At 43.9% G+C, this 17,500-nt stretch overlaps 1 protein-coding gene across 1 annotated transcript in view; it reads left to right on the top strand.

Annotated features, from left to right (window-relative positions):
- LOC311243884 (chemokine-like protein TAFA-2) overlaps window positions 1–17,500 on the top strand; it is a gene marked incomplete at its 5' end in the record, with an annotated part of 171,686 nt that overhangs the window by 955 nt on the left and 153,231 nt on the right. The window lies entirely within an intron of this gene.

The raw sequence follows: 17,500 nt of genomic DNA, 5'->3' as shown, positions 1-17,500 counted from the left end.
CCATCTGGCATACCGGGCATTTTCCCGGTGGGCCGACACATATTTGAATTATTATAATTTTTTTTATTTATTAAAAGAAAAAAAAGAAAACATATTTTTTTTGGTCAATGACCGGCCCACTACTATGCTGGGATAACGGCCCATTGGTACTGACTGACACTGGGCTGGCCCAATCACATCTCTTACTAAGCACCCCCCTGTGGTACATGACTGAGAGGGGGGCTGGTACATGACTGAGATGGGGCTGGTACATGACTGAGAGGGGGCTGTGGTACATGACTGAGAGGGGGCTGTGGTACATGACTGAGAGGGGGCTGGTAGATGACTGAGAGGGGGCTGGTATACATGACTGAGAGGGGGCTGTGGTACATGACTGAGAGGGGGCTGGTAGATGACTGAGAGGGGGCTGGTACATGACTGAGAGGGGGCTGGTATACATCACTGAGAGGGGGCTGGTAGATGACTGAGAGGGGGCTGGTATACATGACTGAGAGGGGGCTGGTAGATGACTGAGAGGGGGCTGGTACATGACTGAGAGGGGGCTGGTATACATGACTGAGAGGGGGCTGGTATACAGGACTGAGAGGGGGCTGTGGTACATGACTGAGAGGGGAGCTGGTACATGACTGAGAGGGGGCTGTGGTACATGACAGCAAGGGGAGCTGGTACATGACTGAGATGGGGCTGTGGTACATGACTGAGAGGGGGCTGGTATACATGACTGAGAGCGGGCTGGTAGATGACTGAGATGGGGCTGGTACATGACTGAGAGGGGGCTGGTATACATGACTGAGAGGGGGCTGGTATACAGGACTGAGAGGGGGCTGTGGTACATGACTGAGAGGGGGGCTGGTACATGACTGAGAGGGGGCTGTGGTACATGACTGAGAGGGGGGCTGGTACATGACTGAGAGGGGGCTGTGGTACATGACTGAGAGGGGGGCTGGTACATGACTGAGATGGGGCTGTGGTACATGACTGAGAGGGGGCTGGTACATGACTGAGAGGGGGCTGGTACATGACTGAGAGGGGGGCTGGTATACATGACAGAGGGGGATGTGGTACATGACTGAGAGGGGGCTGGTATACAGGACTGAAAGGGGGCTGGTATACATAACTGAGAGGGGGCTGGCTGGTACATGACTGAGAGGGGTCTGGTAGATGACTGAGAGGGGTCTGATAGATGACTGAGAGGGGGCTGGTATACAGGACTGAGAGGGGGCTGGTTTACAGGACTGAGAGGGGGCTGGTACACATGACTGAGAGGGGGCTGGTATACATCACTGAGAGGGGGCTGGTAGATGACTGAGAGGGGGCTGGTACATGACTGAGAGGGGGCTGGTATACATGACTGAGAGGGGGCTGGTAGATGACTGAGAGGGGGCTGGTACATGACTGAGAGGGGGCTGGTATACATGATGAGAGGGGGCTGGTACATGACTGAGATGGGGCTGTGGTACATGACTGAGAGGGGGGCTGGTACATGACTGAGATGGGGCTGTGGTACATGACTGAGAGGGGGGCTGGTACATGACTGAGATGGGGCTGTGGTACATGACTGAGAGGGGGCTGGTACATGACTGAGAGGGGGCTGGTACATGACTGAGAGGGGGGCTGGTATACATGACAGAGGGGGATGTGGTACATGACTGAGAGGGGGCTGGTATACAGGACTGAGAGGGGGCTGGTATACATGACTGAGAGGGGGCTGGCTGGTACATGACTGAGAGGGGTCTGGTAGATGACTGAGAGGGGTCTGGTAGATGACTGAGAGGGGGCTGGTATACAGGACTGAGAGGGGGCTGGTTTACAGGACTGAGAGGGGGCTGGTACACATGACTGAGAGGGGGCTGGTACATGACTGAGAGGGGGCTGGCTGGTACATGACTGAGAGGGGGCTGGTACCATGTATTGTGCATCATTGTAGGTCAAACCATTAAAACGTTAATGTCCACGGCAGCCATTTTGGATTTTGGTCTCTCACAAATTTTCCCTGCCTTTTTTTTTTTAAATAATTTTTAAAAATGTGTTATTAACACTTTCTTCGCCAGGCTTATGTACATCATTATACCATCCTCTGCCAGCTCTATTTGTCTATGGAGAAGTTCCCCTTCTTTGCAGGGCTATAACTTTTTAAATTGTATTGCTAAATTTACATTACTATGGCCCATTCAATATCAAGTATCTATTGTTCAGGGTGTAGCAACGTTATACTTTTTCATTCACATATTCATACTAAAATACGGTCTAAAGTATAAATATGTTTTTATCGTTTTCTGCAGCTTTCTGCAGAACGTGATTTATAGCCCTAAATGCATTATATTTATGATTGTATACAGTTTGATAGCGATCGGCGCGAGATAAAACATTTCAAATGGACGTGCTTCTAGAAGTTACTACTTATCATCTGATGTTGACCGGATGGGGGGGGGGGGGGGGGGGTCGTTTATAATTCCGTGGCCAACGTTAGATGATTCATCTAGTGTGGGTGATATGATCATTAGAGCAGTTTGTATCGAACATGGTAAAAAAAAACGCTGAAACTCACCCCAGTCTCCTCGGGCCGTTGGGCGATGAGCGTGGAGCAAAAATATTCCTATTATGGGATGTTGAAATATGCGATCCATCTCCAGGTTGTATAATAGTATATACGTCCAAATCATGTTGTTTATCGAGTTATTGGTAACGGATTGCTATCCATTGTGTCTAGCTTGAGTCCCGGGACCTATAGCGAGTGATCGGACCGAATTTGGATGAGCACCAGTTTCCGTTTCCGGTTTCCGGTTTTGGCGATCGGCCACCAGATGGCGCTCTTGAACCGTTGGAGAGTTGAGAGGGGATCAACAGTAGATCTCAAGTCTCCGCGGGAGAAATATGATTGCGATCACAGATTTTTGAAATATTGATCTCAATGACGTGTTACGGCGTCATTGGCAGAATTAGCATGGCGGGGAATGACGAGATTAGGCGTCCTTGGCAGAGAAAGTGTTAACCCTCCTAGATGACAAATCCATTGAGAAACGGACCTTTGCTCTCCACGGTCACGGAAGTGCCACAGATGACCCAACTACTAGGATAAGGGTTCCCTTGATAAAGTTACATGAAAAGGCTGTATAATATACAACACCTGTAGCTCAACTGCAAAAACAGCTTTTTTTATTTGATTAGATTGGTATTTGGAATCATAAAAATGAATTATCTTGACCAATTTGTATTCCTGAGGATATCACCTAAAAACATTAATTAAAACACTTATTTCCATGGTGGTCCTTGATAAAAACATAAAAACACAGCACATATAGCCTACTCAACTGCACATTTTTGCTCAACTGCAAAAATGTATGCCTACTTATGTATTAGCCTACAGGGAAAACACATTCACAACAGGCAGCAAAGTTTATTTTCAGCCAAGTATGGTAATAAGGTAACTATTAGGATATATATGGTATGGATTACTTACTTATTATAACTTATTACTATCTGTGGTAGCTCTAGTCTCCACCTAAACAAATAGTTGTTGTGCTGTCCATTGAGCATGCACCTTTACGTGGTAGGCACATTAACTGTAGGTTAAACTCCCCAAACAAACAAGCACATCATTGATTTAATTGCCATATAAATCACATACAAAGCTCTAACTATTACTCCTCTCTGAACATGAATATAAAACAAAAAGGTGATCTATTAACTGTGTAAACCTTATGCAATATTCATCATTGATATTTGAATACTTGCAATCTGTATGAACCGAGTAGTTAGTATCAAATTAAATAAGATGGAACAGCTCCATGCATTAATTGAATAAACAACTATTTGCTCATTACCAGTATGGCATTGTTTAAATTGTACAGCTTTTTGAACATCTTTGTCAGGGAATTCCAACAATTCTGGACCTGAATGTACCAGTTAATTGTAATCATCTCTCTCTCCTTATGTCTGGTCATGCCAGGTTGTGGAGGAGAGAGACAGGGATGAACAGGCTATAGACTACTTTGCCCATCCTGAGCCTGCTATGATGCAGATGTTTTTACATCACCACCCAAAACAAGATTCAGCCAAGAGCGAGTGAGTACACTGGTCCACTTGCACTGGTACACTTGTCCATGGCACTTACTACTACCCAGCTTTGTAGTGGTTTGGGGGAATAGTACAGTAGGTACGCATATTTAAGGGGACCGCAAGGATCGTGTACTGGTGGGTGGTGTCCGACCGATTATGGTGGGCCGGTCTGGGCCAAAAATGCCAGGGCCGATTTTTGGTCCCAGTCCAGCCCTGAAACAGAGGGATAGAGGGATAGAGGCTGCTAGAGTGAAAACAGGACTGAAACAGAGAGATATAGAGGCTGCTAGAATGAGAACAGGACTGAAACAGAGGGATATATAGGATGCTAGAATGAGAACAGGACTGAAACAGAGGGATATATAGGATGCTAGAATGAGAACAGGACTGAAACAGAGGGGTATAGAGGCTGCTAGAATGAGAACAGGACAGAAACAGAGAGGCTGCTAGAATGAGAACATGACTGAAACAGAGGGATATAGATGATGCTAGAATGAGAACAGGACTGAAACAGAGGGGTATAGAGGCTGCTAGAATGATAACAGGACAGAAACAGGGGTATAGAGGCTGCTAGAATGATAACAGGACAGAAACAGAGAGGCTGCTAGAATGAGAACAGGACTGAATACAATGAAAAGTTATTATTGAAACGGACTAAAATATGTCCCCTTTACAGGTGTTATATGTGCAACAATGCCCTTGAAATAATTATATAATAATAATAATAATAATAATGCAGGACTTAGGAAGTCTTTATTTGGCATGCAAACAACACACACGTGCGATGGGCAGCACACACACACAGGAACACACACATGCAATTTCTTGTGTCGCCTAATGCGATTGATCCTCTGCACATGACCCATCCCGTCGTCCTTCCCCCCAAGAGCAGCCGGGAGCAGATAGGGCGTCGACGTGAGCCGCGCCTCGGGACCAATCCAAGTGCTCCTGCCCGCCTTCGTCAAGGATGCGACAGCGTTAGCGATCTGTTGTTGTGCATGTTTTTCCATTGGGTTTATTTTATTGGGGGGGGAAACCCTTGCGAGCACAGGGAGAACATGCAAACTCCACACAGAAAGGCCTGGGAGATACCCCACCTGGGTAACTGGCAACACGGAAACCTGGTCCCCAAGCAGGAATCGAACCCTCGACCTTCTTGCTGTGAGGGGACAGTGTTAACCACTACACCACCGTGCCGCTTGCATTTATGATCATACTGATGAGGTGCAGCCTGTTGTTAATTGTAGCCAACTCTCATAGTTCTCCACGCCGTAAGAGGTTTTTTCACTTTAGGCTTTGTTGAAATTGCTAGAAATTGCTCTCAAATATCAGTTCACAATGGGCCACAAAGACCAGTAGAATAAGTAAATGTTGTCCCCTGCTCTGCGGTAGCCGTGGTAGACGTCCTCCATCCTCCTCTGTCCTGCATTAGCACTGCAGCAGCCACGCGTCTATACTTTCCGTAGCCGCATTTCTGCAGGACGCTCTCTGATTGGCCACTGACTGACGTTCTCTGATTGGCCACTGACATGTTTGCCCAATCGCGTGACGAGCTGTGTCTTTGCCCATGAAAACTACAAACTGCAAACTACCTGGCGTTCTATCGCCATGCTCTAAGACAAACTCTAACCTTAACCAACTTCGAAAGAGTGCCTAAGCTTAACCGTCGAAAGAACTTGCCGTCACGCTCTAAGACAAACTCTAACCTTAACCTACTTCGAAAGAGTGCCTAAGCCTAACCAGTGTAGAAACTGACGTCGGCCAATCAGAGAGCGTCCTGCAGAAATGCGGCTACGGAAAGTATAGACGCAGCAGCCACACCACACAATTCTTCCTCAAACGCTGTAAAGTGGAGGTGAATAGGCCTGCTGGCGCCCCAGGGAATGAGGGGCAGGATTCACAATAATATGAGAGAGCGGGGGGACTGCTTGCCAGCAGTGGTAGGAAAATAACTGAGCATTTCTACTCAAGTATTGTATGTAAGTACAATTTCAAGGTACTTTACTTGAGTCTTTTCATTTTAGGGTACTCAAAAGAAATATTGGACCTGATTCTCGAACATGTTTGTAACTATCTTCATAACAATCTTCGTAACTATCTTTGTAAAACGTTTGTACTAACACAATTACGAAAATCCTCCGGATTCCTGAATGCGTTAAACGGTCTCTGTAAGTGGCCCAAATCATCGCAGCTGGGTTCCCATGAATGAAGAACATCACTCATTCTTAAACTGGAAGCACGTTCTCGTACACCTTAATTTGCATACAGAAACGCCCCGCCAGCTCCTTATAAGGAGAGGCTATACATTGCATCTGGTTCGTGTTGACCCTTATGGGGGAAATATTCAACAGCTAGCGCAAAAGCAATTCACAGCTGATAAAAATGTGATTTGATTATATGCAAATGTAGCCTATTGTCGTTATACAGCACAAGTACAATACAACGTAAATATGGTTGGCATCCAACCAGAGTGCAAATGTAACAGTAAAGTACAACATCAAACAATGCACAGGTGGTTAAAGGCTTCATTTTGGAAAAAAATAAAATAAAAATAAGAACTAAACCCAATTGTGCGGATATAGCTATAGTGGAATTGACTGTATTAATATTCCATATATTGTTGGTTTTATTTATTTCGCACATTGCTTTGTGCGCACATCTTAAGAGCGAGTGGAGAAATGGCTTGGTGAGGCAGCTGCTCTCAGCAAGCGTGCACACACACACACACACACACACACACACACACACACACACACACACACACACACACACACACACACACACACACACACACACACACACACACACACACACACACACACACACACACACACACACAAACGTACTGTATACGTACGTAATGAATCGTTCCAGCAACAGTTGGCTTCTATTATTCTAATGACTTGTTTTATTAGGAGATCGCTGATATGCGCTGCCCCCCTGGTTCATGACCACAGACAGGAAGTGGCCTTGAGAGCTGTTGACACTACTAAATAAGATGTCACACTAAAGTGGTCCGCACACAGCGGGCGAGCGACGTCGCCTGGCGATGCGATCGTCTGTCGCTCAACGGCAATCGCTTGGCCCCCCACACCAGATCCGACCATTCAGGTATAATAAGCTATTATGTGTCGCTCTGTCTAGCTGGGGGTGTGGTTACTTGGGAGGACGGACGTTGTTGTAGGTTGTTGTGAAGCGAGCGTATTAGCAGGTAGCTGTGTTGTGCATTACGAGGGAACTAAACCCATATTGAGCTGCAATTAAACCATTATACTAATACAACCTCCTCATTCTTCCTGACATTACTGCATGACTGATCGCTACAATATGTTCATTACCACCGATTGGACATGTATTATGCACCTGCTGAGAGAATGTTTTTTCACTGAAGACGCTGTTCTGTTCTCAACCATCATTTTCTTTGGACAATAAACCTTATAAACCACATCAGCTGCAGCCTGGACATTAAACTCTGTCAACATCCACAACTTCTTTTGTTACCCGAGTACAAAAACATCTAGTAGGTGCATCGTGGCGCATTGTTCATTTATTTGTTAATGACAAGCAGCCACTATAGCTTCTCCAACTAACGTTATTTATTTAAATTGTTCCTGTTAATAATAATGAACATAAGTAGCATGGTAATAATACGTAGGTTATTGATCAATGAATGTATTGATAAATTAATGGTGTACAAATGATACACAAGTAGAACTTCTGTACTACTTCTACTGTAGAAGTCATGTTATTTCCTCATTGTCCTTGCTGTGTCGCCTGCCATCGCCTCAAAAAATATGATCGAGGCGATTTTTAGCCAGGCGAAATTGCTGCGCGACCATCGCTTCAAAATCTCCTGCCGTGTGGGTTCTCTCATTCATAACAATGAAGGCGATAGAATTCTGTCGGTCGCCTCGCTTAAAAAATCGGTCGCCTGGCAAAAATCGCCCGCTGTGTGCGGACCACTTAAGATGTCATGCTCCTCTACAGTAGGACTTACTATAATACCTAATAAAACAAGTTATTAGGATAATAGAAGCCTAGTGTTGCTGGAACGATTCATTATGCACGTGTACAGTATGTGTGTGTGTGTGTGTGCCAATATTGATTTAAATAGCATATTCCACCTCTGTGAGATGGTCTACAACATAAAAAAAAAAAAAGAACTTCCTGTAATCACTTGACCCGGCGATGATTGATCATGGAGGCGCCCCTCCAAGAGGGTTGCAAATAGCAGCGCAAGAACACTCGTGCCTCGGCTCGGGTGCTTTGGCCGTGCTTGATTCCGCGGCCAAAGCAGGGACCATATTAAAAAAAATTATAAAATAAAAATGTTTTTAATAAAAGTCCCAAACAGGGCGGCTGGGTGGCACAGCGGTCTAAGCGCTCGTCACCAACGCGTGAGACACCGGTATCGGATCCGGCTGTCAGCGTTGCCTCCGGCTTGGGCCGGCCGTCATACTGACTCAATTGGCAGAGTCAGCGGGAGGGGAGTCGATGGGTAGTAATCTGGTCGTTGTAAACAGCGACTCCTACAGGTCGGTCAGGGTGCCTGCACAGCGAGGAAGGGCAAGATGTAGGAGATGGCGAGGGTAGTGTGAGCCTCCCACACGTTACACCTCGCCAATGAGAGTCCGCGCTGGCAGGTGAAAAGAAGTGGCTGGCTGACTCTGCATGTATCGTAGGGGACATGCGATAGTATCTATCTACCCTCCCTACGACCGACCAGTGGGGGGCACATGCGAGCAACGATCAATACAGGGGAGGGGGGAATTGGCACGACTAAATTGGGATGGGAGAAAAAAATGAAAAAGAAGGAGAAAAAGTGGATAAAAAAAATATAAAATCCCAAACAGATTTGATCTACCAATTTAAAGTATGCTTTGGGACTTTGGCTTTTTGTGAGGAGAGTGGCTGAAACCTTTGGGCCGGAACTGCGTTGTGAATAGTGGGCGGAGCTCCCACTGTGATTACATTACAGCAGAGCGTCTGACCTTCCCTCACAGTAGGTTAGGGCCACTGGCTAGGTTTACCCTTCTGTCATGGTGCAGGTCAAATTGACCCATTTAAGGGTTTCATATTTTAAAGCATTTTTCTCAGCATGGAATCTGTTCTGCAGGCCTTTTTCAGTGAAATGAACAAGATTAATCTGATGTGTTTTCAAGCTCCCCAGATGCAAGTAAAAGTGGAGGATAAAAGAGGTTAAAAGGGAGGAAGAGAGAGAGAGAGAGAGAGAGAGAGAAAGAGAGGTGAATAAGGACATGGAGCCTCTACTGTCAGTGAATAAGGACATAATGGTGCATAGCTTCTAGCTGAATAACAACATAATGGTATGGAGCCTCTAGGTGAATAAGAACATAATGGTATGGAGCTTCTAAATAGTCCATGTTGCCATTTCCCAAACTGATATAGTTGTTAAATTCTCCCTTGATTGATCCTCAAGGCCTCCTGCTGCTTGTCAGTGTTCTTCTCATGTGATATCTTGTGTCCTTATTTATTTGGTTAATACTGACCACCTGGTCATCCTAGAAGGCTTGCTATGTAGGTACGGTTAATACTGACCACCTGGTGCTCCTATAAAGACTGCTATGTAGATACGATTAATACTGACCACCTGGTGCTCCTATAAAGCCTGCTATGTAGATAATGTTAATATTGACTAACTAATCGTCCTGCTAGAAGGCCTGCTATGTAGATATGGTTAATACTGACTAACTATTCTTACAGGTCTCAGCATGCTCTCCTGTGAAATCTATTGCAATGTGAAAATCTGAAGTTTTAGGCAGAAGTTTACAGTGCGCAATGCGGTCGGGGGAAATAGTTCTGTTTAAAATAGAACTGTTGTTTTAACATTCAGATTGCGATACATTTCACAGGAGAGCATACTGAGACCGGTAAGAATACACCCTGAGCTTTCCGTCTCAGAAAAGCACAGTTATTGTTGTTTTTGCAAATGGTTTACGATTGCCCATTTTCTGCTATTGTAGCCCAGTGAGAGCCTGCAGGGAAATTGTAGCTCAATACTGGACAGATTAGTGAAATTATGGTCTATGTGTCAGGTACATAGCAAATAGCAAAGTTATCCTTTAATACTCCTCCTCTGGTAGTCCTCCAAACCTGTAGTAATCAGCTTCATCATAGGTGTGTCCAGGTCCATCTGCCAGTTAGGGCTGTTCGATATGATGAGCTATATTGTGGGACAAGAGAAAAATGTCTATCGGTAGATAGACAGATTCTATCGGTTATATCGCTATTGTTGTAAAAAAGCAGCAGAATTGCTTTATGTCAGTATTTTACTTCATTCCCGACCCTGTGCACATGTGCTGGAATAACAAACAAACAGCTGGCTTGTGATATAAAGCAAGTGCACCTGGGCCCTATTCCCCGTACCTGGCTAACTGAGTTAGCCGGATAATGTTCAGCATAGCTTGACTTAAGCCAGACATTTCCGTTCCCCGACGTCGGATTTTCTAAGTCACTATGGCAACAGATCGAAAAGTTTGAACCTGCTCCAGAGCAGGTTTAGTTGAGTTAGCTGGATATAAGCTGGCCACTCCCTCGGAACAAAATGGCAGTTCCCTTCCTCAGAGATTGATTGATTGATTGATTGGAAACTATATTAACAGATTGCAGAATGGGGTACAATACAGTACGGCTCAATACACACAATTGTTAAGGGGATGCAGACCCAGAGAAAGACTTTCGTCTTGTTTACATCAGGGTCCCCCATTTTCAATTCATAATGACATTTATGACATACATGACATACAGATAATACATATATATCATGACATTTATGACATACATGACATACAGATATACAGTACTGTTACATTTGTGACATACAAGATATGCAAATATACAGTACTGTTAAACAGAGATCCTAACAGAAAATATATATATACGAGGGGGAGGAAACTGTACATTGGGAGGGGGTGGGTGGGTGGGAGTGGCGTGGGGTGTTTGGACATTTACGGGGGCCAGTTTCAAATTGCAGCCTCCCGTAGGTGCTATTTGATCCCATACCATTCTGAATAATGTTTTCGCGAGGTGATTTCCAGAATGTACTGATTTCATAGAATGTGTGAAATAGGCCTATAATTAAAAACAATTAAAAAACATTAAACTGGTCAAATAAATGCTGATAATAAATCATATTCAGCCTATGGATTTCCTACATACTGCATGACACCTGTTTGAGCTGTGGGATGAGGCGCGCTTGTTTCTGATGGAGAATGTGTCCCAGCTCGCTGCCCACCTCCGATGCCGACTAGATATCAATTGAGGGGGAATACGCGGCACAGCTATACCTACCTATTCGAAAAGAACATTATCTGCACTGACTTATATAAAAAATAAGTACAGATCACGTCTGAATGAATGTGGAGGATGATCTCCGAGTCGCTGTCTCCAAAATTAAACCCAGACTATGCCCATCCATCTCATTAGGTGAGTTGAACATTATAGCCTTCTAAATGAAACACGCTATATGTATTCATTTTATGGTTGTTTGATTATTGTGTTATTTTGTGTAGTTATTGTGCGTGTTAAAAGCCTCCAATGCATATGTGTGCGTGTGAACGTTTGCATGTTTCAACCACCTCTATATAATAGTGGGGGTCGCGGCTCTGAACACCGTTATTTCGGGGGTCGCGGCCTGAAAACTTTAGGAACGATGTATTTATTATATTACATGATACCTAAGCGCATACAGTAGAGATATCCTCATGAATTTCCCCAAGGGGATTAATAAAGGAATATCTTATCTTATAAGTATCTATTCATTCGTATCAATTAGATATACTCTTTATCTTTGGGCTTGTTTTTGTATACTTATTCTGAAAGAGTTGAAATAATTATTTTCGCTAGCAAGATCTCATTTGATTATTCATTCCATTGGCATTAAGCCTATTGCCAGCAGTTACATTTAAATAAATATAATCTGATTGATTGGGGTAATAAGGGACTTAAAATGTGCCTATAGATTATGCATTTAACTTGTCGGCGAGGCTATTGAGCCGTACTGTATTGTACCCATTCTGCAATCTTGTTAATAAAGTTTTAAATCAATCAATCAATCAATGCCGTTAGAAAATCAGGATTTCCGCGATCGACACCTGCTGTCTTTTCAACTGAAGCGGCCGCGCGCACTGATCCTGAGTATCAAGTCTGGTTCGAATGAACGAGACTGAATCCACATTTGAGGAACAGGGAAATCCCGGATTCAAACATCTGGTTAATTGAATCTGGATAATGGGACTTTTGATCGACTTAGTTGAACCAGCTACGGGGAATAGGGCCCGATCTCACAGTGCACAGCAATACAAATGTCTCGACTTTTCAAGCAAACGCACAGAGCATTATCTGCACGTGCATTGTGTTTTTATGGACCATTGGAGGAGGACCCAATATTTAGCCTTTGTATCATATGTTTTTATTTACATTTGCTTTTAAAAGCTTGTCAACCATACGTTTTCGCTCAGCTCAAGCCATGACATAAGTGAAAGCTGTGGTAGAAATTACACTGAGGTGAAAGGTGTGTGTGTGTGTGTGTGTGTGTGTGTGTGTGTGTGTGTGTGTGTGTGTGTGTGTGTGTGTGTGTGTGTGTGTGTGTGTGTGTGTGTGTGTGTGTGTGTGTGTGTGTGTGTGTGTGTGTGTGTGTGTGTGTGTGTGTGTGTGTGTGTGTGTGTGTGTGTGTGTGTGTGTGTGCGCGCGTGTGTGTGCGCGCGTGTGTGTGTGTGGGTCCTTGCCCCACAATGGTGGAATGAACTACCCACCCCAGTTAGGACAGCCGAAACCCGTCCAATCTTCCGCCGTCGACTAAAGACGCACTTCTTCAACCATTATCTGAAATAATAATTAAAATTTAAAACAATATTATAATAATCTAACCTTAACTAACCTTACTGTCATGCACTTGTCCTAATAAACTAGCCTACACTGTAACACGCAACACTTTGATGAGCATTCTTACTCAGCTGATAGAGTTGTACCCTTCCTGATGACTTGTCATACAGAACTTGTAAGTCGTTTTGGATAAAAGCGTCAGCTAAATGAGTAAATGAAAATGTAAATGTGTGCGTGCACATGCATGCCTTTCATTTGTATTTAGTTCACACTCAGGATTATCAAGCAGTAATCATGAAGTATGTGGTAGTAGATTTTTTGTTATTGAATTTACAGAAAACATACTATATTGTTATATATATCGTTATTGAAATATGAAATTTCCCATATCGTGATTTTGTCCACATCGCACAGCCCTACTGCCAGTAAGTTACAGCACCTGAATTAGCTAGTTTCTTCCCTCAATAGGTCCTTTTCACAGCAGCCATTTTGACTTGAGGTGTATATGGTTTGGGTCTATGTTTACCCATCTATGACAAGTCAAAATGGTTGCTGTGAAAATGGTATATACACTAGGATCTTTATGAAAGCCCATACAGCATACTACAGTATGTACATAGTATGCAGGGGAATACATCAATGATTATCAACACATTGATCTCAAATCATAACCCATCCCCTGTAGTCAAGAATGGTGAATCCTCTATTGATATATTTCGGTAACACTTTATAATAACACTCAGTTGACAGCTTTCGGATCCACCCTTCTTTGTGACATCAAACAGTGACAGAATTAGGACTATAGATAAATGCAATTTTATTAACATGTAAAATACATGTGCATGCATAACATATAGTGTAACCTGGGGGACACTAGGACCCAGGAGTACCCTGGCCAGGTATTGCCAGAGTATGTAGAGAAAGTCTCACGCGAGTGAGACTTGACTTCACGTTTGTTCCCGTCTGTTTGAATGGAAGCTACATACACGTTATACATTAGCAGAGCAAATTAATTTGTGCTGCCCTACGCGTTTAAGGTATGGCTAAACACCTTTTTCGTTGGTAAATCTATTCCATAATTTCCGACCTGTAGAGATGGATTTATGGCGTGATGTCATTTGCGGTCCACAAACATATCCATTGAGAGTGTCCAGGTTACAATACCTGTCCTAAATTAATCAAATCAGCTTTATATATCACAGTGCACAGGATATGCACGAATACGAGCGAATCCCAGATGACGTAACTTGGTTGTAAATTCCAACTTGACTTTGCGCCTCCTGGTGGCATAAAACCAGGCATTAAAGTGTTCCGTCTCCAGACGGATTTCCGTCAATTTGATTGGGAGATCCGTCAATTTGATTCGCAGTCTGACGGAATTGGCTACCTTGGTATAATATGATTTGTAGATGCATACAGATTGAAAAAAAATTTAGCCAATCAGAGGCGCCAAATATCATGAAAAGGGGAATTTTTTTCTATCGCGGCCGCGCCAAGCAGTCATTGTCACTCAGCGACTCGAGAGACAGGATTACCCTCTAATTCTGCGCTCCGATACCATATGACGTACTTTATCAACAACGCGTGCGGTCTGCTGAGTGAGCACTATAAAACAAACATGTTTTTAATCGACCGTGAATTAAAGTGTCAATGCTGTTTGTCATTTTAACAGCAGATACTTTCTTAAATGCCATCGTCCCGAGAGAGCAGTGTTGACGGGAGCTCTGATGGGTTCGCTTGCTGGTGTTATTAGCATTAGCTGTAGAGCTAACCGAAATGCTAGTTTTAGCTTTAACGTTACCTTGGCTAAAGTTGGGGCTATTCATAATCCAGCAATAATGGCTGCAGACCTGCAAGCAAAAAGTACAGCAAGTTGCCACAGGAATATTCCAAGGTAAATCACCTTTTCACCAGTAACGTTATATGGTATTGTTTCCATCTAACGTTAGCTCATGCTAACCTAGCTCACGCTAACGTGGTCACTGATCGACCTCTCGCACACAATTAATGACACGTTGCGGACAGCCATATCGGTGACAATGTTTAGCTTTTAGTGCCAAATGATAAGAGTCTGAGGCAGAGTCTCAAAAGAGAATGTTGAATATTTATTGTGCAAAAATCACAACAGAGCCTCTGCTACTAACTGAAGTTACCGGAGCCTTCTGGAGTCCAACAACATATAACGTCCGTGCGGAATCAATGTTCCAACAACCATTCCGTGGGTGAACTCATTGAGATAGTTGTCAATTAATGATACTAATACTAATCTATACAATCACTTGTTGTTGAATAAATACCATTACTTTATAGTTATTACTAAAAAAAAACAGTATAAAACAGTAGCTCTAAAAAAATGTAGATTTTTATAATTTATATTATTTTTTAAATAATTTTTTTAATGTATGCACTGGTATCGGATCAGTATCGGTATTGGCCGATACCCAAAGCTTAGGTATCGGAATCGGATCGGGAAGGAAAAAATGGTATCGGAACATCTCTAGTTTAGTTCATGGTTCAAAATAATGGGAAAAGGGTGCTAGCTCGCCATCAATCAGAAGCTAGCCACAAGACTTGCATTCACGCTCTCCAGCACACAGCCTCCCTGCCTGGCACAACAACCACAACAGTAGGGTCTATAGTCACAGTCAGGACAGTAGGCTCTACAAGTAGGCTCCCTTAAAACGCTAACGCTATTAAAAAAGATATACAGTGGAGCAGGCCACGTGAGCGGATCGGCGCGGGCGGGAAATCCGCTCTTCGCTCTTTAAAGCTTGGTCCGCTCCGCTAATCGCTCATGTTGACCCCACCCACAAGTCGCTCTCCGCTCGCTCACCGCTAACCTTGAATCGAGCGCTCCCCGCGCCACATCGCTCGGCAGATTTTTAATTTTTTTTGGAGCATGGTGTAAATTAGCTCAAACTACAACAGTCTACACCCCATGGGCCCCTTAACAATTGTTTGTATTGAGCCGCATTCTAATTGTACCCATTCTGCAATGTTAAATAACATAGTTTATCCATTCACTAGCTCTATTAAGCGATGATAGCTAGCCTAGCCACAATGCTATGGTCGCTGCCATTAACGTTAGCATGTAAGCTAACGACAACAACAATGGCGTCAAAACTTTTTCTAACAGGATGTGAGTGACAAAGCCTGAACAGGATATCACAGGTTCACCCTTCTCATTGGTTGAAAATGGCCTTCATGTTTGTACATCGCCATCTGTTGCTTTGGCATTGTACTACATGTATATTACATCAGTGTTAAACCACTGTGAGCGGCCTGGAGTGGATTGGAGCGGAGGAGAACTCTCGCTCCGGACGTCGCGCATACCCATTTAAAAAACCCACTCCTCGCTCACGTCAAAACCGCCCGCGCCGCTCACGCGCCGCGCCGCTCACGTGCACTGCAGTGGAGGTTAAAATAAGAATATGACTTGGCCTGAAAAAAAGTTCAGTCAGGAGAATTTTTTTTGCTTTAACCCCTGCTTAAAACAGAACAGCAACCTGGTTTCCAAATTAATTCTGTCAACACCGCCAACACAGCGCTTTCACCTCTGCAATATGGTAGAGAGTCCTAATGGCTGCATCTGTAGCCTGGGGGAATCAGCACCATGGAAAGCTCCACTGGCTGACTCTACTGCTCTACTATGCTGCCTACTATGCTGCCTATCAGTGCATAGAGAAATATATGTACAACTTTATAATAACATCTCCATTTTTATTTATTTTTTTAGCCAAGAGTGATGACCCTAACACCTAACCCTGTCAAAACAGCAGTCAAAGTGTATATTTTCAGCATTACGTTTGTTTACCAACGATTTTAACTGTTATTAGTGAAATATAAGATTATAGACATCTCAGGGCATGAAGTTGGAAACCGGCACATATTGATGGGAGGAAGTGGTGCAGCCAAAAGTGAGTGTAGTCTTTTGAAGAAAGAGACCAACGGCTTTCAATGGGCTTTCGAATTTCGAAAAAATACACTACCCAGCTCATGTCAGCCTCTGTCAAACTTTGATCCTTCTGACGTGAAATACATTTTCTGTGTTATTTTCGGGATCATATCTCACAGGTCTAACAAACCTGAACGTTATTGGCAAAAAAACGGCGTTGCAATCTGATGAAAAATGGCAGAGAAATGTACATTATAAACAAGTAACTATACTTACAGTAGATTTCATTCACGGTTTGTGAATCACATCTTGTGATACTAAATCCAGATTGGAAAGGGGAGATTTGGCCCGATCCATAGATGTGAGACTTGGTTATAATAAGGTCATTTATAGGCCTGCTTTTCTGTATTCTATGATCATATTTAAAATTGCATGTGTCCGGCTGGCAGAATTCAGTATGGTATCTACAAAACTGATTCTATCTGCCTGTGTGCAGCTGTCCATGGTGCTGATTCCCCTGAGGGCCTCTCTGCCCGTCTGGAGCTGTCCACGGTGCTGATTACCCTCAGGGCCTCTCTGCCCATGTGGAGCTGTCCATGGTGCTGATTCCCCTCAGGGCCTCTCTGCCCATGTGGAGCTGTCCATGGTGCTGATTCCCCTCAGGCATCTCTGCCCGTGTGGAGCTGTCCATGGTGCTGATTC

Source organism: Notolepis coatsorum, assembly GCF_963971535.1.
Source record: "Notolepis coatsorum genome assembly, chromosome: 17".
Classification (NCBI taxonomy): Eukaryota; Metazoa; Chordata; class Actinopteri; order Aulopiformes; family Paralepididae; genus Notolepis; species Notolepis coatsorum.
This window is presented reverse-complemented; position numbering and strand designations above follow the sequence as displayed.